The sequence below is a fragment of the Schistocerca piceifrons genome, chromosome 1, assembly GCF_021461385.2.
Source record: "Schistocerca piceifrons isolate TAMUIC-IGC-003096 chromosome 1, iqSchPice1.1, whole genome shotgun sequence".
Lineage (NCBI taxonomy): Eukaryota > Metazoa > Arthropoda > Insecta > Orthoptera > Acrididae > Schistocerca > Schistocerca piceifrons.
This window is the reverse complement of record NC_060138.1, coordinates 696,911,508-696,937,639: the sequence shown is the minus strand read 5'-3', so window position 1 is coordinate 696,937,639 and position 26,132 is coordinate 696,911,508.

The window sequence follows — 26,132 nt, the reverse complement described above, 5'->3', positions numbered from 1 at the left end:
GTAAGGAGGAGAAATGCGTACCTCATGTTTCTGACTTTGATAAAGGTCGGATTCTAGCCTATCGCGATTTCGGTTTATCGTATCGCGACATTGCTGCTCGCGATGGTCGAGATCCAATGACTGTTAGCAGAATATCGAATCGGTGGGTTCAGGACGGTAATACGGGACGACGTGCTCGATCCCAACGGCCTCGTATCACTAGCAGTCGAGATGACAGGCATCTTATCCGCATGGCTGTAACGGATCGTACAGCCACGTCTCGATCCCTGAGCCAACAGATGGGGACGTTTACAAGACAACAACCATCTGCACGAACAGTTCGACGACGTTTGCAACAGCATGGACTATCAGCTCGGTGACCATGGCTGCGGTTACCCTTGACGTTGCATCACAGACAGGAGCGCCAGCGATGGTGTAATCGACGATGAACCTGGGTGTACGAATGGCAAAACGTCATTTTTTCGGATGAATCCAGGTTCTGTTTACAGCATCATGATGGTCGCATCCGTGTTTGGCGACATCGCGGTGAACGCACATTGGAAGCGTGCATTCGTCATCGCCATACTGGCGTATCACCCGGCGTGATGGTATGGGATGCCATTGGTTATACGTCTTGGTCACCTTTTGTTCGCACTGACGGCACGTTGAACAGTGGACGTTACATTTCAGATGTGTTACGACCAGTGGCTCTACCCTTCATTCGATCACTGCGAAACACTACATTTCAGCAGGATAATGCACGACCGCATGTTGCAGGTCCTGTACGGGCCTTTCTGGATACAGAAAATGTTCGACTGCTGCCCTGGCCAGCACATTCTCCAGACCTCTCAGCAATTGAAAACGTCTGGTCAATGGTGGTCGAGCAACTGGCTCGTCACAATACGCCAGTCACTATTCTTGATGAACAGTGGTATCGTGTTGAAGCTGGCTGGGCACGTGTACCTGTACACGCCATCCAAGCTCTGTTTGACTCAACGCCCAGGCGTATCAAGGCCGTTATTACGGCCAGAGGTGGTTGTTCTGGGTACTGATTTCTCAGGATCTATGCACCCAAATTGCGTGATAATGTAATCACATGTCAATTCTACTATAATATATTTGTCCAATGAATATCCGTTTATCATCTGAATTTCTTCTTGGTGTAGCAATTTTAATGGCCAGTAGTGTAAAAAAGTTGAACTTCATTAAACGTCACGTTCGTGTTCAAACGTTTTCGTTATTGTTCTGGCTCCTCATATTCAAACTTCGTTTATCCGCTCTCTTTCTCTCTCTCTATCTCTCTCTTCAGTATGTGTATGTGTTTTCTTCTTTTTTATCTGTTAGTGTTGTCTTTTTTGTATAGTTTATTTAGTGTGTCAAACAGTATGTCATGTCATACTGCAGTGCAGCCATTTATAGCCTGTTTTCTATCGGCCATTGCTTTCGGTTAGTACAAGTTTTCTTTTTTGCCAAGCGTTTGAGATAAACTACGAGTATGTTTCAGTACTTATAACTCTGTGTCAAATTTTTTAGGTGCTGGTTGGAAGTTACTAAGTGTGCTATATGGGCTGTTAGTTTAAGGTTTCTGAGGTGTTCAGAATACCTCGTTTTAAACCCTATTTCTCTTTAATTTGAGTGAAGTTTATTAACGACTGAAACATTTCGCTTGCACATAGCTTGAAGGAACCAGAAGCGATAATTTCAGGCGATATTTTATTACTGTCAGAACAGATTTTGCATTAAAATTCAGTCACGTTTCCAGCTGCACAGTTCGGCTGTCATTATTCGATAGCTTAATTAGCACGAAGAGAGTTTTAATTGTTCCGGTGCCACATAATAACGGAGAGTCTGCAGCAGGTAAATGTTTGCAGCATTCCATTTAAAATCCGTAATAACGAAAAACATGACAGGAAGAGCGAGCAATGGCTTCATTGGTTATTTAACGCCGGCAACTCTTTTTCGATTAAAGGCCAGTCGTTGAATCCTTAGTAAAAACAGAAAAATTGAGAAGTGGTTAAAGAGAACGGAGGTTCTTTGAAACTTTAATAAACTTACGAAGAATAAATGTAAATAGTTCTTCACTCAGTATTTGTTCTTATATTTCGAGAGTCATTTCAATTGTTCTTTTCAAAATGGGATCGTGATAGGTCGAATTAATAATAATAAAAATCAAATTACTTAGGAAGGATCCATTTCAGGCAATAGCAACTTTACACTAGATCTCTCAGCAATTATCCGTTAGCAAGAACTTTAAATTTGTGGGTAAGAGTTCATTTCTAGGCTAGAATTGCTTGGGAGACTCCCTGGAGTTGTCCAGACATCACACTGAAGGTAATGTCTTCCTTCTTCATTTAGAGTTGAATCATGTCTCTTACGCTTCCCTCCCGAGGACAGATGGCCTTGGCGAACAAGGTACGAGTAAATTCAAGGTGCTTCCGTGATGATGTTAAGAAATAACAGGGATGTAAATACATAAAACTGCAACCAGTCACTTTTTTGAATATTTATTTATTATTCCATGAACCGGTTTTCAAACCTTTTCAGGCTCACCTTCAGATGGTTTTCTGGAAGTTACACCACTATTTCTAGCACAAAGCTGGGTGCTGGCTTGGGATAGTATTGGCGCGGTTCACGGAATAATGAATAAGTATTCAAAAAAGCGCTGGTTGCAGATTTTCGTATTTACATTCACTTAACAGTCACGGATCCTAAAATATCCGTAACGGATAAGTTTTATTTCAGGAATGATGGAGGAGGGAAAATGTATCAACCCGAGGTAAGGGATACTGGTTCGGAAACGACCGAATCGCAAGTTATAAGCGAGAGTCGTTCTGATACCTCCGACAGTGTCATATCTGTAACGGTACTGTTGTTGCTTAAGTTGTAGGATAGGTAATTCCGACGAGTACTTGGGCGTTGAGGTTGGGATATTAACGCAGCTAATCCAATGCAGATGGCGTACTGTGGAATGATATGAGCAGTCCTGGTGTGCACTGTAGTACTCTAAAGTCTGTTTTTACAAGTTTAAGTACGAGGCGTGTTTCTTAAGTAAGTACCGTTATGAAATTTAAAAAAAGACGTGCTAAGATATCTCAATAATTTTATTTTTACTTGAAAGCCTGTACCTTAATCTACTTTTCTACATAATTTCCGTCAATATTGAGGTACTTGTCATAACGTTGTACCAGTTTTTGAATACCCTCCTCATAGAAGTCTGCCGCCTGACTTGTTAACCATTGCATCACCTCTGTTTTGACTTCGTCATCGTCTTGAAGACGCTAACCGCCCAGGCGTTTCTTCAAGTGCGGGAACAGATGGTAGTCACTGGGCACAAGATCGGGGCTGTACGGAGGATGATCTAGAGGTTCCCATCCAAAAGATATGATGAGATCTTTGGTCTGATTCGCCACATGCGGACGGGCATTGTCTTGCAGCAAAACGATGCCTTTACTCAACTTCCATGGACTGTTGCTTTGATTCTGGTGTGACGTAGGCCACCCATGTTTCATCGCCCGTAACAGTTTGGCTTAAGAAATCATCGCCGTCGTTGTGGTACCGCTCAAGGGAAGTCAATGCACTGTCTAAACGTTTGGTTTTGTGCACATCCGTCAACATTTTTGGTACCCAACGTGAGCACAGTTTTCGTTAATTCAAGTGCTCGGTGACAGTGCCATACAAAACACTACGAGAAACATTAGGAAAGTCATCCCGCAGGGAGGAAATCGTAAAGCGTCTGTTTTCTCTCACCTTATTGTCCACTTCCTGCACCAACCTTTCATCAACGACCGAAGGACGCCCACTCCGTTGTTCGTCATGCACATTTGAGCGGCCATCTTTAAATGCTCTCACCAATTTTCTCATCATTCCATGACTCATAATGTTTTCTCCGTAAACTGCACATATCTCACGATGAATATCGATCGCTTTTGGGCCTTTAGCACTAAGAAATCTTATAACAGCCCGTACTTCACAGTCGGCGGGACTCACGATTATCGGAGGCATCTTAAACACTCAGTACACAACGTAAACAAGGAAGAATCAGACTGTAATGGCGTTAGTGCGTAGATTAAGGTACAGGCTTTCATGTAAAAATAAAATTTTTGAGATATGTTACCACGTCTTGTTTTAATTTCAAAACGGTACTTACTTAAAAAACACGCCTCGTACTAACGTCGTTCAACTCTAACCGAGCTTAATTGTGCCCGGTGATGGAACTCGCAGACATGAATTTCATGTATGGGGAAGCAAATGGAAGCACCAGAGAAGAAGAAAGGTATTACAAGACGAAATAACCGCGCAGAAGGCATCCAGTCGACTCCATATTTCCAAGACTGTTCAAATCATGAAGTGGAACAGGACAGCTGGGTCCGTAGTATACGATTGAGAAGGACGACGAACTACACGGACACCCGACTTCCAAGATGCAGTGCTGAGTCGAATGGACGAGATGCCTGCAATCAGCACGCCATCAATCGCACGCGAAATGAATGTTTGTCAGAGTACTGTGTGGCGAGAATTACGGCAAATATAGCTACACCCCTACCATCCACAGAGAGTGTAATGGTTTGACTCCTGCTGTCTTTGGACCTTGTGTCGTGTTCAGCCAATGGTTCTAGCAGTGTCTTACAGTCGATCTTCATTTTGCCTTTCACGTATCAAGCCTGTTTCACCAAAGACGGAATGCTAAATAGTAGCAACAGTCATCTTTGGACCAATGAGAATCCCCACACTACAGTTTTGAAGAGCTATCAATCAACGTATGGACAGGCATAGTCAGTAATTATGTGCTAGGCCAGTTTCTTCTTCTTCTCCACTTATAATCGCCCTTGTACACAGTTTTTATCAGAGACATGCTACCCAGGTTCTTGCAAAATATCCCACTTGTAATTTGTCAATGGATGTGTTTCCAACATGATGGAGCCTCACATCACTTTTGACCGGGGATTCGTGAACACCAACGTAGAACGGCCTACGACAGAACTTTGTGCAGCGATGCCATGTGTGCATTGAAGCGGGGAGACGCCATCTTGAACAACTGTTGTTAATGTAGTAGCTTGTGAAACTTGTACAGGGAAATGGAAATCATTTTTACTGTGCCGTAGACTTAGGATCTTCGGTCTCTGTGACCCAGGTTACGTGTGCTGTTACTAGTCTGTCGAAAGGGGAAATTATCTGAGGGTATTGATAAATATTCAGTGGGAAATTTGTAGGCTTACTTCATTATCAGAATTCGGAATCTGGGGCCCTTAGCGAGAGCACTGTGCGAGGCTAAGGAGGAACTTTAGTAGAATTTTGCTTACTTAGACCCGGTCTTTTGCGAACTAGACTCCCTTACGTCAAAGTGATACATTTACCTCCCTCCATTATACTGAAAGTTTGTAACATCGTCACGGAATCAATCTGCGTAAGCTCCTAGGCAGGACTCTGTGGGCTTAACGTTCTTTCCCGAAGGAAAGTGTCTCATCCACAACCGTCAGTATCTTCGTTCACTGAGCACCGTGGATTGGTTTGGCGCGCAGCACCTGACGTCCTTTCAGTGCTGATTACACGCTGCGTCCTCTAAATCCTGGGTCCGAACATTTTTTCCAGCTCCATGCTTCGGTTTATAGAATAAAAATCCGATTGAGTTGCCAGTAATTTTCTTAATTCATTCCACGACCGATTTCGAGGCTTAAAGCTTCATCTTCAGGGGCTATAACTTAATTATGGGAACATAAATCTGTAGCCGTCAGTCATGGATGATCACACCCACCTTCAAAAAAAGCCCTGGGAATATAGGACCAGTAACCAAAGAGCCTGTCTGGACAGCAGGAGTCCTACTCTTCCACGCCTCAGTTGGTTTGATTCCCCAAGACTGGCGCCCAAACGTTTATGTTCCCATAATTATTTGGTGGCACCTTAGCTTTAAGCCTAGAAACCATTCGTGAAATGAATTAAGTAAATTACTGGCAACTTAGCGGATTTTTATTCTACAAATATGTTCCTCTGTTGCGGATATTTACAAGATCAAATATTTTGTCCATGATTTAGCGCCTAAATCTCTCACACAAGAGCGACTGAATATTTTCACTCACCGAGATGGACGTGTGTAGCGTGAAATGGTCGTAGGTACCCTTAGCTCAAGGACCTACAGGTCCAGTTCATTTCATCTATGCAAGAAGCAGTCCGCGATTTTCAGGCAAGGGAAGAGAATTTGTCTGCCCCCGAATGAGAACATTATAGGAAGAGTCTCTTAGCACGTTCTTTACCAGAGAGCCGACTGATCTCGACGAGGAGCTTGTGCTGAAATAGTAAGAAAGCTGAGATGGATATAGACGTAAATATTTCTTCTCGGAAAATTATTGAACAAAGATAACGTGACAATTTTTTAACCATGTGAAAGGCAAACTGTTCATGCAAAAGTTGGCGTCAGGTAAGAGTTAATGAAAACCGAAATGAAACTTTCTCGCAGATTAAAATCTTGCGCCGACCCCAGGTGCTTATATAGCGCGGCTAATGGTGTTAGGTATACCTCTCGACTCGGTTCCAAGCTTCGATCTGACAGTACCTCTCCATTAGTAACATTAAACTTGAATCTCCCAGTAACTCTTTCTCACTGGAGATAGAAAGCTTCCAGTCTGGCCATGAGACGTAAACGGATGTCACAGTTCGTGAAGGATTGCCTTCGAAAAAGTTGGAGTTCGACTCCCTGCGCAAAAAGCGGTTTTAATTCGTCAGAAAGCTGCATACAGACGATCTCGTCGCCCCAGAGTGTGATATCTATTGTTGAAAGAAGGCTGTGCAAGGAAAATTGAAGCAACTTTTTATAACAATCAACTGCAATGCATCAAAGCACACACACACGTAACACGTAAGATATAAAAGGAACACTAAAATATAAAAGAAATCCTAAAACTCAGGAGAAGGCGGGAAGACTTGAGTAAAGGTCTCAAAACATTTGTTGTATCAAAACAAGTTGTGCGAACTTTATTGAGACATATGGGGTGCCTGAAATACGAATTATTTTTAGGAAGTCGATTTTGGAATTTGAACTTTTAGTGTAGACATTTTATAGAACAATGCGAAGCCGCGCATAAAAACGAACATCTTCCGGAGATCTCATACCTCGGGTTCTGTTGGTGATAGAAAGGTGGGGTCACTTTTTTTTTTTGTTGGGCCTTCGGATAGGAACCATTTGAAACTATAACAAAAGAATCAGCTTACTGTCATTGTATGATGCATTGTATTGTACAGGGTCAAAGTATGAATATTACGCACTTCCTCCTGGTTAGGTAAATTTAGCAAATCGATTGGTCCTTTCTGTGTTTAATGTGGTCCATAGTGCGCATTAAGGGGCTTACGGAGGCACCATTAGTTCATGAGCGGTTCCTTATACAACTCCAAAAATTTTCTCCGTTTTTTCGTATCAAAATCGAGTCTCGGATGCCAGCTACGCAAAGCAAATGGCTGATGTTTTTAGATTCCGATCTCGAAAAACTGAAAACTTTCTTGATATCTTTATCTGTTTCCGGGATCCAGAGGTTCATACTTACTCTATTTGTACACGTAAAATACGGACGTAAAATACGGTGTGAGACGAGAAAGTAGTATATAAAGTGACGTAACAAGGAAAAATATTATGTGGAGTGTCTCCGTTATGATAAGGAGAGTTCTGGGAACCGCATGTTGTAGTACTGAAGAACATGCTAAATTTTTGTGGACCCAAAATCCTGACTGAAGAGTAGAATTAGTTTTGCGTTATTGCATTTTCACATAAGTAAACTATCAAAATTTTACTGACCCATAAACTTCGTTTCATGTGACTGACATGCCAAGCTGTGGCACCGAAAAGAAAGGAACCAGCGGAAAAATACTCCGTTCGGAGCGCAAAAAGGGCGAATATGCTAATGTTTAAAAGATGGGTCACTGTCTTATTCTAGCTTCCTCAGCACTTTTAAAAATTCTCCTAAGATTTTGGCGAAACATTTTCGCGCTTTTTTATGCTGAAGGAGGAGACAATGGCAGTGGGAAAGAAACGAAAAAGTAGAAAATACTAGACGATAGTAGACGGTGGTTGTGGTACAGAAAGAGAGGAGGAGAGGGATACAGTGGTATGGAACATAGTTAATAGTGACAGAACAGTGTTAGGAAAAGAGTGAAGTCGATAGTCCAGAGGGAGAGGAATAAAGACAAGGGGTGAGAGCCAATTACAAAGAGAGACAGAGGCTATGACAATGACAACGAGGAAGAGAAAACGGCAATGGGAAGGAATGAATAAGATAGCAGCGGTAAGAATGGGCAAGAGGTAGACAGTGACAATGAGATGAGGCAGTAGTAGTAAAACAGAACGAAGGATATTGTGGCTAAGACGGGGGACAGTGGTAGTTAGAGAGACACAGAGAAATAATGATAATGGGCTGAATGAATGAGTGAGAATGGGCAAGTGTGAGTGTATGGGTGTGACTGACTTAGAGCGATGGACTAGTGGGTGTGAGCGAGTTACAAATAGGGGAACCTGTGCGAGTGATAAGTGAGTTGCATGTTAAACGGAGTGCGAATACGTTCGCATGCCAAAATTAATGGAAATTTCTTAAAGATGCTAGGGAAGGTAAAATGAGGTAGTTAGTACCCCGCCTCTGAGCCAGAGTCTTTCAAACAGGTGCATATTTGCCCCTTTTATGCTCCGATATGTTTCACGTTTTATTCCACGAGAATCTTAAGGAGTAATCTTCGGTTGTTGCTGTATAAATTTAAATATTAAGCATATACAAAACTCTGAGTCTGCTGAAATGTTAGTGTTTCATTTCCAACGTTACATAAGCTAAACGCAACCCAAAAGCTAACTCGTATTCATGAAGGATGAAGATCAGTTTTCCACCCAGCCAGCACGATTTTATTTTGTTCCTGTGGATTCCTGAAATAGTCATTTTAGGCGTACGCTGCGATGGGCCCAACGACTAGGTCTGAGGTAATCCTTATCTGACGATTTTGTGAGTGCTCTTAAGATTCTAAGATGAATTAAGAAGAGTATTACATCCTCCCACACATACCTCACGCACGTCTCGTAACGGCACATCTAGAGAAATTGAGACAAGCTCAGATGTGTATCAACATATATTATTCCGATCGATGAACAGAAGACGAAAGTGGGACACAGATACTCGTATACATTGCATCCACAGTCGCACGCTGTTCAGATGTTTACGGTCTACAACTGTAAATGTAGATAGCAAGATGACAAGAAACGTCACTCCACATGCCACTCCCATTATCTGTTTTTCACCACATTGAGAGTCAAATCACGGAGATAAACTGAATGAAGGCGTGATCACATCTGTTGACTAAATAATGCCTCGTATATGAGAAAAACTATAAAAATCCTTCATGTGGAATGCAGATCTCAATTGCTACGCCGCTGTTGAATCCTGCCAGATCAAAGTACAGCCTGCATGGGGCGAATGAGAAAACGATTCCAGCAGAACACGTTCTGTCTTCTGTTGCGATTTTCCTAGTCTGCTTGTTGACAATATCGCCGGAAGCACGGATGATCAATAGAAGTGTTCCCAACAGCATTTTGAGAATTCTGCTGAGGTATTTAATTGGGAGCTGTAATAAGCATTAACAGTGTTGATCACAGCTTTATCTAAAGCCAAGTATGGCACCTAGCTGTAATCCGGGTTCCACGACAAAGTTTAGATAACACCCTGGAGCCCAATACTGATAAAGAGACCACGCAACAATCGGATTTTTGTAAATTTCTTATTCACTCTAAGACAAAAAAGTCGATGCATCACGAAGGAATCATCCTAATGGGACGGAGATCGGTAGACTTTATGTAAATGTAGAGACAAACAAATAATTACAGTTTCAGAGAAATTGGATGATTTATTCAAGAGAAAGGGCTTCACAAATTGAGCTAGTCAATAACGCGTTGGTCCATCTCTAGCCCTTATGCAAGCAGTTATTCGTCTGGGCATTGATTGATAGAGTTCTTGGTTGTCCTCCTGAGGGATATCGTGAAAATTCTGTCCAATTGGCGAGTAAGATGTCAAAATCCTCAGCTGATTGGAGGGCCCTGCCCATAATGCTTCATAACCTCCCAATTAGGGAAAGACATGGCGAACTTGCTGGCGAAAGTAGGGTTTGGCAAGTGCGAAGACAAGTGGTAGAAATTCCCGCTGTGTGTGGACGGGCACTACCTTCCTGAACCGTAGACCCAGAATGGCTTACCATGAAGAGCAACAAAACGGAGCTTAGAACATCGTTGGCGAACCGCTGTGCTGTGAGGGTGCTGCGGAATGCAACCAAAGGGGTCCTGCTACGAAAAGAAATTACATCCGAGACCACCACTCCTGGCTGTTGGGCCGTATGCCGGACGACAGTCAAGTTGGTATCCCACCTCTAGCCAGGGCATCTCCGGAAATTTCTTAGACCTGGAGTCTCATTGACTGGCGTAGAATTGCGTTCAGTGATGAGTCCTGCTTCTAACTTGTGCCCCGATGACCAGCAAAGACGTGCCTACAGACGCCCCAGACAGTGGTGGATTACCAACCTGATTCTCGTCCGCCATACAGTCCGACAACCAGGAGTGGTGACCCGCCCACACAAGGCAAGAGTTTCTGCTGCTTGTCTCGTTGCTTGGCTAATCCTATTTTTTTTGAGTGTATTTATGGTACGTGAAGTTCTGAACTCGAACATCAATCAGTGAAGGCAAAGAGATACAGCTCTCAAAAATTCTCCAGAAATTCGACTTCGAAGTTTTCCGAGCGGCTTTAGTACCCTGAAGTAAGATCAGTTTTTCGAAAATCAGTGTGGCTTTGTGGTAGACCAATTGTGTGATTGGATTGAGGAGTTCCTAGATAACAGGACGCAGCATGTTATTCTCAATGGAGAGAAGTCTTCCGAAGTAAGAGTGATTTCAGGTGTGCCGCAGGGGAGTGTCATAGGACCGTTGCTATTCACAATATACATAAATGACCTGGTGGATGACATCGGAAGTTCACTGAGGCTTTTTGCAGATGATGCTGTGGTGTACCGAGAGGTTGTAACAATGGAAAATTGTATTGAAATGCAGGAGGATCTGCAGCGAATTGACACATGGTGCAGGGAATGGCAATTGAATCTCAATGTAGACAAGTGTAATGTGCTGCGAATATACAGAAAGATAGATGCTTTATCATTTAGCTACAAAATAGCAGGTCAGCAACTGGAAGCAGTTAATACCATAAATTATCTGGGAGTACGCATTAGGAGTGATTTAAAATGGAATGATCATATAATGTTGATCGTCGGTAAAGCAGATGCCAGACTGAGATTCATTGGAAGAATCCTAAGGAAATGCAATCCGAAAACAAAGGAAGTAGGTTACAGTACGCTTGTTCGCCCACTGCTTGAATACTGCTCAGCAGTGTGGGATCCGTACCAGATAGGGTTGATAGAAGAGATAGAGAAGATCCAACGGAGAGCAGCGCGCTTCGTTACAGGATCATTTAGTAATCGCGAAAGCGTTACGGAGATGATAGATAAACTCCAGTGGAAGACTCTGCAGGAGAGACGCTCAGTAGCTCGGTACGGGCTTTTATTGAAGTTTCGAGAACATACCTTCACCGAAGAGTCAAGCAGTATATTGCTCCCTCCTACGTATATCTCGCGAAGAGACCATGGGGATAAAACCAGAGAGATTAGAGCCCACACAGAGGCATACCGACAGTCCTTCTTTCCACGAACAATACGAGACTGGAATAGAAGGGAGAACCGATAGAGGTACTGAAGGTACCCTCCGCCACACACCGTCAGGTGGCTTGCGGAGTATGGACGTAGATGTAGATGTAGATGTAGAGTGGTGACCCGTCATGTGGGTAACACGGGTCCGGTACTGACTGATGCATATTTTTAAACAAAGGTGCAAGCACTCTGAACGTTTCCGTGAAGCGTAAAATACATGAAAGTGGAGAGAAATCGGTAGCGATAGAGACGTCATCGCTGGATCTCTGGTTCGAATCTCGTTTCAGTCATTACTTTTTTCGTTTGTTTACAATCATTCCGAATATGTACGTCATTTAAACGTAAAATTCATGAAATTTGCTAATTGACACATAACTAATTATTATTTAAAGAAATGCAGAGCTGTTTTCTAATCACACTTTGCACACAAAAATCCAGTTTTCGTTGCAAATATAAATTCTTAAGAATCGATCTTTTAAAAACGGCTGTTAATAAAGACTTTTTAAATTAAAAAAATACAATTTTTCAACTTTATGTGTCTTATTCTTAACTGGAAACTCTCGCAGAACATTCTGCTTTGTTTCGAGAATTTGCCACAGCCATGATGTCCACATCTCAGGCGAGCATTCTACCACACAGCCACACTATGTGTTGAAAAATCAATCTTACTTTAAGATATTAAAGCTACTGACGAAACTTTACTCTCGATTTTCTCCGGAATTTTTGAAAGTTGCATCCAACTGCTTTGGCAAGTGATATTTGAGTTGTGAACTACATAATCCGTTTTCTATGAGGTCTCTCAGTGAGTAGTGTCTTATTTTCAGCTTGGAGTGGAAACCAAGGTCTCCCAAATTTATCACGTAAGAATTTCCCTTTTCTTTCGAACCGTAGTTGCTGAAAAAGAAAACGATTTACGGTCCTCGATGCCTTAAAAAAGCACACCGCACAACTATAAATAGACGATAAATTGAAAAAAAGAATGTTTTACTGATTTCCAGTTTCCTTTCAGAGACATGTCAATTAGTGAGTATTTAAGAGCCTTGTGTTTTCTCTTCTACTGGAGTTGTAACTGTACTGGAGTTTAACTGAAATTCAATGGGAAAATTTTCATCCGCTTCATGTATCTAAATAAGTAAATATACAGATAGGTAGGTAGATTTTCACTTCTTAGATCCAAAGTGAGGAGATCGTTAAGAATGTGGAACAAGCCATATTTCGGTAAATATATTGTTGCAAATATCGCCAATCTTTTCAAAACTTATCTTTTTCGAAATAAAATGCCAAGTCATGTTACTTATTACAATGACAATTGACACTGTGGAAATATCCTTCCCACTTAAGTGTTGTTTTTACTTAAACTACCACTTTATATCATAGTTTGTCCAAAAATATCCTTTTTCAACGGGTTTCGCTGATGTAAATTTTGACATCCATGCTTCATACTATTTATTTATTTATCCAATTATTAACATTACAGAGTGAGACACCGCGATGGCCAAATGATGGGTCGTTTGCTACTAAAAAATAATAATAAGCTGCAGAGACAGATTCTTCACCTTTTTCTACAGCTTCTTTCGTTTCTGTTATTTTTCTTGTCTTTTATATAATTAGATAGTTAATTAAAAACATGTGTTGCATAAAGTACATTTTGGGAAAGGAAAAGAAATTTCACTACAGTCTTGAGAGGAAAATAATAGACGAAAGGAAAGATTTAGATAATAAGAGGTCCTTGTTTCAAGTGAGAAGGCAAACACTTCAAGCATGTGTCACCTGAATTAGCATATTCTGTTCTGAGGATACTACTATATGTCTGTATGACGTACGATTAACACTACGTCATTTTTGTGTGAGGTATAACAGTACTATTTGTTATTACAATTACTGGCTCTATTTGTCGCGCCATACGCGGAAGAGGAGCGTCGGAAAGGTGACCTCGAGGCTTGTCTCTTCGAAGGGCACTTCTTAAATGTGTTGCGCGTTCGTGTTTGTGTATTGAGTCTTATTATAATCAAGCGTATTTTTATGTAGAGTGTTTGTTATAAAGTTCACATGCTTCACAGTTCGCACTTACGCAGTTTACGTATTACGCAAGCACATTTTTGAAAATAAAGATCCAACAGAATTAATTGTTTTACCGTGTAGAAACAGGAATATTCGTTGTTTTACTTATCATTACAAACTTATTACTAAGTTTCATGTATATATTACTTCTAGCATTGTTGCAATCATGTGGTAGGCTACTTTGCCGTAAATGTATCTGTTTATGGTGATAATAGTGTGTACATATCATCTGTGCCGTTATGTTCATCTGTTTCTATGTCACTGTTTGAATCTCCGTTGTCACATGAATCGTGTTGCGGCCTCGGGTGTGTGTCTGGTCGTGATCTTGTGTATGATCGTTGCTCCTCATAAGTCTTGTGTAGCGCTCTTGATATTCCATCAGTGAGGCGGTTAAGCATGCTCCGCTGACACTGAAGAACCAAAGAAACAAGTACACCTGAGGGGCTTGGTGGCCAGTGTAGATTTTTAAACTCAGGAGAGTGTTCCTGAAGCCACGGTGTAGCATTTCTGGACGTATGGGGTGTCGCATTGTCCTGCTGGAATTCTCCAAGTCCGTCGGAATGCACAATGGACACGAATGGATCCAGGTGATCAGACAGGATGCCTAAGTACGTGTCACCTGTCAGAGTCGTATCTGGACGTATCAGAGGTCCCACTCCAGCTGCACAGGCCCAACACCATTACAGAGCCTCCACCCGCTTGAACAGTCCCCCGCTGACACGCAGGGTGCATGGATTCATGGGGTTGCCTCCATACCCGTACACACCCATCCGTTCGATCCAATTTGAATCGAGGCTCGTCCGACCAGGCAACATGTTTCCAGTCATCAATTGTCCAACGTCGGTGTTGACGGACCCAGGCGAGGCGTAAAGCTTTGTGTCGTGCAGTCATCAAGGGTACACGACTGGGCCTTCGTTGAGTGGTTCGCACGCTGACACTTCCTGATGCCCCAGCATTGAAAGATTGAGCTATTTGCGAAAGGGTTGTACTTCCGTAACATTGACCGATTCTCTTCGGTCGTCGTTGGTCCCGTTCTTGCAGGACCGTTTTTCGGTCGCAGCGTTGTCGGAGATGCCGTGTTTCTTGACTTCCGCAAGGCGTTCGATACAGTTCCCCACAGTCGTTTAATTAACAAAGTAAGAGCATATGGACTATCAGACCAATTGTGTGATTGGATTAAAGAGTTCCTAGATAACAGAACGCAGCATGTCATTCTCAACGGAGAGAAGTCATCCGAAGTGAGAGTGATTTCGGGTGTGCCGCAGGGGAATGTCGTAGGACCGTTGCTATTCACAATATACATAAATGACCTTGTGGATTACATCGGAAGTTCACTGAGGCTTTTTGCAGATGATGCTGTGGTGTATCGAGAGGTTGTAACAATGGAAAATTGTACTGAAATGCAGGAGGATCTGCGGCGAATGGCAATTGAATCTCAATGTAGACAAGTGTCATGTGCTGCGAATACATAGAAAGATAGATCCCGTATCATTTAGCTACAAAATAGCAGGTCAGAAACTGGAAGCAGTTAATTCCATAAATTATCTGGGAGTACGCATTAGGAGTGATTTAAAATGGAATGATCATATAAAGTTGATCGTTGGTAAAGCAGATGCCAGACTGAGATTCGTTGGAAGAATCCTAAGGAAATGCAATCCGAAAACAAAGGAAGTAGGTTACAGTACGCTTGTTCGCCCACTGCTTGAATACTGCTCAGCAGTGTGGGATCCGTACCAGATAGGGTTGATAGAAGAGATAGAGAAGATCCAACGGAGAACAGCGAAAGCGTTACGGAGATGATAGATAAACTCCAGTGGAAGACTCTGCAGGAGAGACGCTCAGTAGCTCGGTACGGGCTTTTGTTAAAATTTCGAGAATATACCTTCACCAAAGAGTCAAGCTGTATATTGCTCCCTCCTACGTATATCTCGCGAAGAGACCATGAGGATAGAATCAGAGAGATTAGAGCCCATACAGAAGTATACCGACAATCCTTCTTTCCACGAACAATACGAGACTGGAATAGAAGGGAGAACCGATAGAGGTACTCAAGGTACCCTCCGCCACACACCGTCAGCTGGCTTCCGGAGTATGGATGTAGATGTAGATGTAGATTTGATGTTTTATCGCATTTCTGATATTCACGTTACCCTTGTGAAATGGTCGTACGGAAAAATCTCCACTTGTAAATAAGGTAATGGAAGGTAACCTGATGAAATCTCCACTTAATCGCTATCTCGGAGATGCTGTGTTCCATCGCTCGTGCACCGACTATAACACCACGTTCGAACTCACTTAAATGTTGATAACATGCCATTGTAGCACCGGTAAGCGATCTATTGCGCCAGACACTTTGCCGACCGCAGTGCCGTGTTCTGCCTGTTTACTTATCTCTGTATTTGAACACGCATGCCTATAGGAGTTTCTTTGGCGCTTCAGTGTATTTAGGTCTCTTAAAGCTTGCCCTGCGTCTTCGATTTCTGACGTCTCTATTAATTGTGTGATTGTTCCGTAATTTAGTGTTATGGGTTGGGGACGCATGTACCTTGCAATTTCGTGTGTCGCTTTGGCTAAGGCCAAAGTGGTGCAGGTGTGTAGGGTAAGGGCAAAGGCCCGTCAGTCTTGATACTAGCAGGGATTGTCTAGTCTCTTACCGCTGTTTAGCTGCTTAACGTGGCTCAGAGAAATGTTCCAATATAACCAATAATAAGGAAATGCTGTTTACACTTTTCGCTAGTATCGTCGAGCTTCTCATCTGTCGCCGCCCTGGGTAGCCCGCGGGGTCTAGGCGTCTTGCCATGGTTCACGCGGCTCCCCCGTCGGAGATTCGAGTCCTCCTTCGGGCGCGTGTGTGTGTGTGTTGTCCTTAGCGTAAGACAGTTTAAGTTAGATTACGTAGTGTGTAAGCCTAGGGACCGATGACCTCAGCAGTTTGGTCCCACAGAAACTTACCAGAAATTTATTATTTTATTTTTCATCTATTGCCGCTTCAACGTAAACCTATCCTTCGGTTATTTCTACCAGTCGTCCTTTCCGCAGCTTAGGAAGCAGGTGCACAAGGAGGCCGAGCTTCGCAGCCAGTATTCACAACCTGCGCATTTGTCTTCATTACGAAATGACACGCCACCCGCAATTACATAAAATTGCGGCGCTGCTGCACATCTGGATTTCAGCTTCTTATGACGATCTGCAGAGAGAATTTCCGTAAGAATTCCTTCTGCCGCGGGCTGGCGTTACCAAGGTCGCCGTTAGCCTCTCGCTTGCAAATTCTGCAGCGCAGCCAAAGAAAGCACCAGGAGCGTAACGGCAGCGACGTCTCCCGGGGCAGTTTACTGCGCGGGCGCGGGCGGCCCCGCTGTTTCACACGTACACCAAACCAGCAAGCTGGCTGGCTGGCTGGCTGGCTGGTGGCTGGATCACGGCTGTATACCCGTCCCGGTCGGCCTTGCGGCTTCGCCAGACACTCGAGAGCCAACGGCCGCCTTCGTTCTTCCTTTTATTTTCAGGGAGACGAAAAAAAAAACAACGAATCAAGGTCCGTTGCGGTGTTTGTAATTGCACAGTATCTCTTTTCTGACAGTTACAATGCAAAATAAACACCTTATATTCCGGCATGTACGGTTTATATTACCGGTACATGTACAACAAAAGTACAGACATGCAATAAGAAGGAGACAGATATCTATTACCTTGTAACCCTCGAGAAAATATACTACGTAGTCACGTGTGGCTTTAGTAAGATATCATGCACGCGGATACCAAATTCCCCGCTGAAATGCTGCAGCATACTTTGTTTTCTTTTCACAAAGTCTTTGCCACACAGCCCTCTCCACCTGCTGTTTCATCAACACTTGTAGGAACTAGGAAATTTTATTACCTCTGTCAACAGCAACAAGAACAACAACGAGAATAATTTGAGGATATAGTTTTTCGTGGCGATATTCTCGAATAAATGTTTCATGGAGTTCTTGCCGCATCAGATTTGTATTCAGTCTCAGGCTTTCGACGACTTCATCCATCGTCATCGTCCGGAAATTTGTGACGTGGAATTGGCGTGGAGTCGCGGTACTTCCACATGCTACCAGAGATAAAGTCTATGAAGGAAGAACAATGGTAGTGATTTTGATTTCGTTAAATGGTTGATGATCCAGCTTATTTCTCAGTTGCCTTGCAGCGTCAATCGCCTGTTTCAATACACCGTTAAAGACGCAATGGTGCAAATGGCTCTGAGCACTATGGGACTTAACATCTGAGGTCATCAGTCCCCTAGACTTAGAACTACTTAAACCTAACTAACCTAAGGACATCACACACATCCATGCCCAAGGCAGGATTCGAAAACGCGACCGTAGCGGCCGCGCGGTTCCAGACTGTAGCGCCTAGAACCGATCGGCCACTGCAGCCGGCGATCGATTTTAGTTGACCAGAAAGAACTGAATCAAAAACCTAGTGAGAACCTTTTTTGTCAATGATTTTGATCACTTTTTAGCGGTTCAATAGATATTTGACCGATTCACACTCTATAGTTCAGGTTATGAGTTATCTGTGAAGTGAACCATCCGGCTCACCCAACTGGCCTGTCACTTTGCTTCAGGATTTTTTAAGTAGCTTGTCACATCACTGTGTGATGTTTCTTCATAGGGCACTGAACTTTCCATAGGAATTTCTCAAATTTTTCTTCCGAGCTTCTCGAATGATTTTTATGTCCTTCACTGTCCTCTAACGCCGGTTTCTTTAGCAATGTCTCCGAAGATCCTAATCGATTTCTTCTCAAGATCCACTGTCTCACCAAAACAGACGCTTTCCATGATTGTTACATAACAGAATTAGTCGCAGTTCTCATTGTTATAGTACGTACCACTTCGTGAATCTTCAAAGCCATTATAACACAGAAACGGTTTGATCGATTTCAGCTGAAATGTATGGACCGAAATTGATGCAAATCACATTCAACTTTTGCTGCTCAGCTAAAATCGGTTAACTGAACTTGATTCGTGGGAACGCGCCTTAAGATTATAGTTGCTGTTTCGGTAAAGTAGTTGTTACACATTCTGATCTCATTGCTTTCTTTGATTCCCGTAGATAGATGCACGGGATAATATTTACGTTTCATCAAAAATATCGTATATTTGTTCATGAGGCTGTGATCAGCAACAGTTGAGATGTCGAAGTACCGATATTTAGTGTGGCGTCGGTGGACTGTGTAGCGTCCTGAAATCATACGCATTGGCTGACCAATGTAACTGCTACCCCATTTGCAAGATATTATTTTATAATTTCCAGGTGAACCGAGATTGAGGCTGTTTTATACTGGGCATAGCATCTCTTCACACCGAGGTGACGAATGTCATAGGTTACCTCCTAAAATCATGTCGGACGTCTTTGTGCCTGACGTAGTGCAGCAAATCAACGTGGCATGGAAGTCCTCTGCAGAAATATTGAACCATGCTGTCCATAATTCTGGAAGTGTTTCCGGTGCAGGATATTGTGCTCGAACTGATCTCTCGTTTATATCCCATAAATGTTCGATGGGATTCATGTCGGGCGATCTCGGTGGCCAAATCATTCTATCGAATTGTCCGAAAGTTCTTAAAATCAGTCGCCCGATGAATGATGTATTGTTATCCAAAAATTCCATCGTTGTTTGAGAACATGAAGTCCACAAATGACTGAAAATAGTCTCAAAGTAACCAAACATAACCATTTCCAGTCAATGATCGGTTCAGTTGGACCAGAGGGTGCAGTCCATTCCATGTAAACACAGCCCACACTATTGTGGAGACACCACCAGCTTGCACAGTGGCTAATTGGAAACTTGGGTCCATGGCTTTGTGGGGTCTTCACCATACTCGAACGCTGCCCTCAGCTCTTACCAACTGAAATTGGGATTCACCTGACGAGGCCACGGTTTTCAAGTAGTCTAGCGTCCAACCTATACAGTCAAGAGCACAGGAGAGGCGTTATAGGCGATTCGGATGTCGTGCTGTTAGCAAAGGCACTCGCATCGGTCATCGTCGTACATCCGACAATGATTTCGCCGGTTATTTCACAAATTGTTGTCTGTTAGCACTGACAACTCTACGCAGACGCCTCTGCTCTCGGACGTTAAGTGAAGGCCATCAGCGGATGCGTTATTCGTGGTGAGAGGTAATGCCTAAAAATTGGCATTTGCAGCATACCTTGGACACTGCCGATCTTGGAATACTGAATTCCATAACGATTTCCGAAATGAAGTGGCCTATGTACCCATGCATCTAGCTCCAACTATCATTATGCGTTCAACGTCTATTAATTCCAGCTGTGCGGCCATAATCACGTCGAACACCTCTTCATATGAATCACCTGAGTACAAATGACAGCTCCGCCTGTGCACTGCCGTTTTATATCTTGTGTAAGCGATACAACCGCAATCTGTATATGTCCATATAGCTATCCTACGACTTTTGTCACCTCAGTGTAATTTTCTTGGGTTATCTGAAAATTGTTTTAATAACGTGTCTGCCCAGGACAATATTATTCGTTGTATCCCCGAATGAAGAAAGGAGCGCTGTGGCCTAATCATCTTCTGATGATAGAATATCTCTGTGTTTTTGTTTCCTACAAATGGCTAACTTAATATCTCGTTGGCTTTAGCCGTTCTTCTGAAATACGTTTGTTTGTTATCTGATCTCGGAATCACAGAGTCCATTGTAAAAATTTAGCTCTGTTTACATTGTTCGCTACCATAGAATAGGCAATTAATTAGTTTAATTTACTGAAGTAAGTGAGCGATGACGAGGCAGAAGTCGCGTCGCCGCAGTATGGATGTTGGAACTTTGCTTAGTAAGAATCCTAGCTGCTGGTGAAACTGCAGCCCATGCAGACGTGGGAAGACGGGCTGGATGCTCTCTCAGTGGGCTGGCAGAATCCCGGTCGGACCCCTCCACGAAGTGTTGCCTCCAAAATGGTGGTTCAAATGGCTCTGAGCACTATGGGACTTAACATCTGAGGTCATCAGTCCCCTAGACTTAGAACTACTTAAACTTAACTAACCTAAGGACATTACACACATCCATGCCCGAGGCAGGATTCGAACCTGCGACCGTTGCGGTCACGCGGTTCCAGACTGAAGCGCCTAGAACCACACGGCCACACCGGCCGGCTGTTACCGCCAGTTCTCTCGGTGACAGCTAGGGAGCATCTTCCCAGACTTCAAGCCGCTACCTGACGAGCTCTTCAGGAAGTCGCACTATCGATGAAATCGAAGTCAGATAGATATTCAACACGAGGGTATTATTGCTGAAAAATGTATCTTGAAGAAAAGGTGCAGGAGCATCAGCAACTTGCTAAACATTCCCTTACCAAAAACTAATACGTTGAAGCATTTGAAGGACGTGTTTTCGTATTTCATCAGCCTTGTTTGCCCATGTCGTTACTGCACTGAGCAGCACTACGAGTAACAGAAGACATGTTTTTCGACAGAAATGTATAATCCGACTTTATACAACAAACTGTCGTTGAAATATAACTTCTCAATAATATTTTTGTTGTCTTCGTAACGTACATGAACATCCACAAAATTTAAAATATTTATTCTCTCATGTTTACCCTTCATCACGTACCCGAAAAACGTCTGTTACACTTTTCACCGAGCAGGGTTTCTTTATTGAAATTAATGAAGCTATATTTCCGAAATTAGTTGCAATGAGATTTATAAACGTATTTACTCATTAACATACTTTTGATTACTCCGACCCAATACACTACCTAATCAGAAGTATCCAGACACCCGTACATAAAACGCAATTGACGATTAGATGTCACGAGAGGCGAACGCATAAGTATAAAAGTTGGGGAGGAGTATTCTGCTGCCTGCAGAGAAGAGAACAGCAGAACTGGTCCGTCAGGAGCGCTCAGTGATTTCGAATGTGGAATAAGTCACTGGGTATCACCTTAATAATAGGTTCGTCAGAGATATTTCAACCCTCCTAAAGCTGCCCAAGTCGACTCTTGGTGATATGACTGCTAGTTGGAAACGCGAAGGAACAACTACAGGTAAACCAAGAACAGGCAGACCTCATGATTTGATTGACACTGGCTCGGAGAATTGTTGTTGTACAAAAAATCGGATGAAATAAGTGGAATGAATCACTCCTGAGTTCCAAACTCCTGCGAGCAGTCCAGTAGCACAAGGACTGTGCGAAACGTGTTGAAAGGATGGTGCACAGTGGTCGAATAGCTATCCATCACCCACGGATTTTCCGCAGGCAATGCTAAGAGAGAGAGAGAGAGAGAGAGAGAGAGAGAGAGAGAGAGAGAGAGAGAGTGAGAGAGAGAGAGAAACAACTTCAACTTGACGTGCTGTAAAGAGCGACTCCACTGGAATGCCTGGAGAACGTCACCTACCGTCAAGCGTGGCGCCAACGGTGAAGCACGGAGGCAAAGGGTTATTTTTGGACATTAGGTTTTGGTTCCCTTATTGAATTCACTTCAGATGCTACAGTCCAACGCCACTACCTTCTCTGGTCACAGTTCTTGACGAGGAGTGGGTTGCAGTTCTCCCACAGACACCCTACACTTCAATGAAAGTGTCCTCAGCTGATTTACACTGAAGAGCTAAAGAAACTGGAACACCAGCCTAATATCGTGCAGGGCCACCACGAGCACGCAGAAGCGCCGCAACACGACGTGGCATGGACATGACTAATGCCGGAGGTAGTGTTGGAGGGAACTGAAACCATGAATGCTTCAGGGCTTTCCATAAACCCGTAAGGGTACGAGTGGGTGAGGATCCTTTCTGAAGGCGTTCCAGTAATGCTCAATAATATTCATGTCTGTGGAGTCTGACGGCCAGCGGAATTGTTTAAACTCAGAAGAGTGTTCCTGTAGCCACTCTGTAGCATTTATGGACGTGTGGGGTGTCGCATTGTCCCCCTGGAATTGCCGGAGTCCGCCGGAATGCACAGTGAACATGAATGGATGCAGGTGATCAGACAGGATGCCTATGTACCTGTCGCCTGTCAGAGTCGTATCTAGACGTATTAGGGGTCCCATATCACTCCAACCGCACACGCACCACACTGTTACAGAGCCTCCACCAGGCTGAACAGTCGCCTGCTGACATGCAGGATCCGTGGATTGATGGGGTTGTCTCCATACCCGTACACGTCCATCCACTCGATAAAATTTTAAACAAGGACTCGTCCGACATGCTTCCAGTCATCAGCAGTCCAATGTCGGTGTTGATGGACCCAGGCGAGGCGAAAAGCTTTGCGTCGTGCAGTCATCAAGGATACAAGAGTGGGCCTTTGGCTCGAGAAAGCCCATATCGATGACGTATCTTTGAATGGTTCGCACGCTGACACCTGTTGGTGGCCGAGCACTGAAATTTGCGGAAGGGTTGCATTTCTGTCACGTTAAACGATTATCTTCAGTCGTCGTTGGTCCCGTGCTTGCAAGACCTGTTTTCGGCAGCAGCATTGTAGGAGATTTGATGTTTTAAAGGATTTCTGATATTCACGGCACACTTGTGAAATGGTCGTACGGGAAAATCTCCACTTTATCACTATCTCGAAGATGCTGTGTTCCATCGCTCGTGCACCGACTATAGCACCATGTTAAAACTCACTTAAATGTTGATAACTTGCCACTGTAGCACCGGTAAGCGATCTAACAAATGCGCCAGACACTTGTTGTCTTAAGTGGGCGTTGCCGACAGCAGCGCCATATTCTTCCTTTATACATAGCTCTGTATTTCAATACGCATCCCAATACCAATTTATTTGGCGCTTCAGTTTATAACCGCCATGAAGGTGGATACACGCCACAATAATGTTTTCGAGTGGTTGTCCGAAAACTTTTTATCATATAGTGTACTTGACAAATTTTCTGTTCATTTCACTGTGGGTACTCGGTGAAGTATTATTATAGACAAAAGATGCGAAACAAGTGACAAAAACGTAATACATTAAATATTTTCTCTTAAATTATAAATTTACGTTCCTTCGTTTATATTATCACTTACGACTGCTTATAGCCTTTAGGCTTGAGTGCTATAACCACTTTCCGTTGTTTCCTAAGGTACAGCTCCAAAACTGAAATTGTGCAGACCACTAAAATTTTTGTTTTTCGTCTTTACTTGTGACGCTCTGGTAAAGAAAATCGTATTTTGAATGTTACTGCAGACGTTTCGCTGAAGCCCTCTAATGTTAAAAGGAAAAATACGAAAGTAATTGATCTTAAGTCTGCGAGATCTTTGGATCAGAGAGCAAAATTAAGCCCAAAAGACAGCTCCGTACAGCAATTATCCGGCTATTGGACAGGAGGGCTCCATTAGGATAGCGGGAGAACATCGTTCCGCAATTAAGCTGGCTGGAGCCCGCTGAGAAGAGGAAGGTCAACGGCCTTCATTATGCATGCCAAAGCCAACAGTTATCGATTCCAGTCATTATTGGCTTAAGCTCTTCGTCTGAGTCTAACTCCTTTGCGGGTGTAATCTGCGCCGTCATCCCAAGGGGTGGGCTCCGTCTGTAATTCAAGCTTCTCACTGTTGATTTAAGGGATAGAAAATAGTGATTCTGAGTGAAAAAGGCTCCTACTACATCAGTGAAAGTAACTGACAGAGAACGTTGGTTTGGCCGGCCGCTGTAGCCGAGCGGTTCTAAGTGCTTCAGTAAGGAACCACGTGGCTGCTACGGTCGTAGGTTCGAATCCTGCCTCGGGCATGGATGTGTGTGATGTCCTTAGGTTAGTTAGGTTTAAGTAGTTCTAAGTGACTGATGACCTCAGATGTTCTGCCATAGCGCGCGCGCGCACACACACACACACACACACACACACACACACATATATATATATATATATATATATATATATATATATATATATATATATGGAAAACCGCATGAAACGCATGCCAGAACACAAATGCAGATGCTAGCGAAGCCTGGAGGTTCCGCTGTTGTATCTGACCACGAATGACACCTGTGCAATGAACCTTCTGAACACACTGCAACTGTCAATTGTGGCCAGAACAGTGTCCTGTTTAGTGATGACTGCATGACGTCGGAGATAAGCGATTCGGACGTGCGCCAACTTTTCATGCTCGAATGGCGGGTGCTTCAGTAAACAAAGTAGCCGAAGGGTTTAGTGTTTCAAGGGGCACCATGCCGAAGACTTGTATCGCATATCAAGAAAGAGGAAAAACATCAGCCTCTAAGTCACACGAAATTGCGTGTTGAGTGATTGTGAGAGACATCTTTGAAGAAGACTGTGACAACAAATAAGAGGATGACAGATGCAGAAGTCACTGCAGAACTGGATGTCGCACTAGCGAACCCTGTCAGTACCAGAACAACGGGAAGAGACTTCCAGAAGGACGGAAGTGCAGGTCGAGCTGATGTTCCAAAACCACACATCAGTGATACAAATGCCTGTAACAGGGAAACGTGCTGCCGAAGCAATAAAACCTGGACCATGGAGCAGTGGAGAAAGTCATTTGGTCGGCCAAGTGTTGCTTCACACGTTTTCCAACTCCTGGTAGAGATTACGTCCGAAGATCGAAACATGGTGGGGGTTCGATACTGATATGGGCGGCTATATCGTTGTAATCTGCAAGGTAAAGCTACTGCTAAGGATTATATGACCATTCCGGATGATCAAGTCCATCCCATGGTACAATGTTCGTTGCTTTGCTCAACGGCCCCTGTTCAAGCATCTCGCATCGTCTACACTGTTTTTGTGAGCACGATGATGAATTGTCGCATCTGCCCTGGCCACCATCGTCACCAGTCCTTAATATTACTGAGCGTTTGTGGTCTTGGTTCAAACGGCTCTGAGCGCTATGGGACTTAACATCTGAGGTCATCAGTCACCTAGAACGTAGAACTACTTAAACCTAACTAACCTAAGGATATCACACACATCCATGCCCGAGAAAGGATTCGAACCTACGACCGTAGCTGTCGCGCGGTTCCAGACTGAAGCGCCTAGAACCGCTCGGCCACACCGGCCGGCCCTTTGTGGTCTACTTTAGAGAGGAGGGTGGGTGATTGCTATCCGTTTCCTCGGTCGTTAGCTGACCTGGCTACTATTCTGAGGGAAGAATGGTATAAGATACCCGTGAAAACCCTACATGACCTGTATTTATCCATTCCGAGGGGCATGGAAGCTGTTGTGATTTCCAACGGCTTTCCTTCACCGTATTTGGCATCGTAATGTGTTGTATTTTTGGTGTTTCCATATTTTTATCCACCTTCTCTGTACTCATACACTAGGCAAACTTACTGTTGTTTGGCATTTCACTACTCCAGAGTTAAAAATAAGAAAAAAATGAAAGGCGTACGTAGGTTCTTTCTTTCACGGTGGGTGAAAAGCAAAAACTATAATGTCCTTCAGTAGTGAAACTGTGA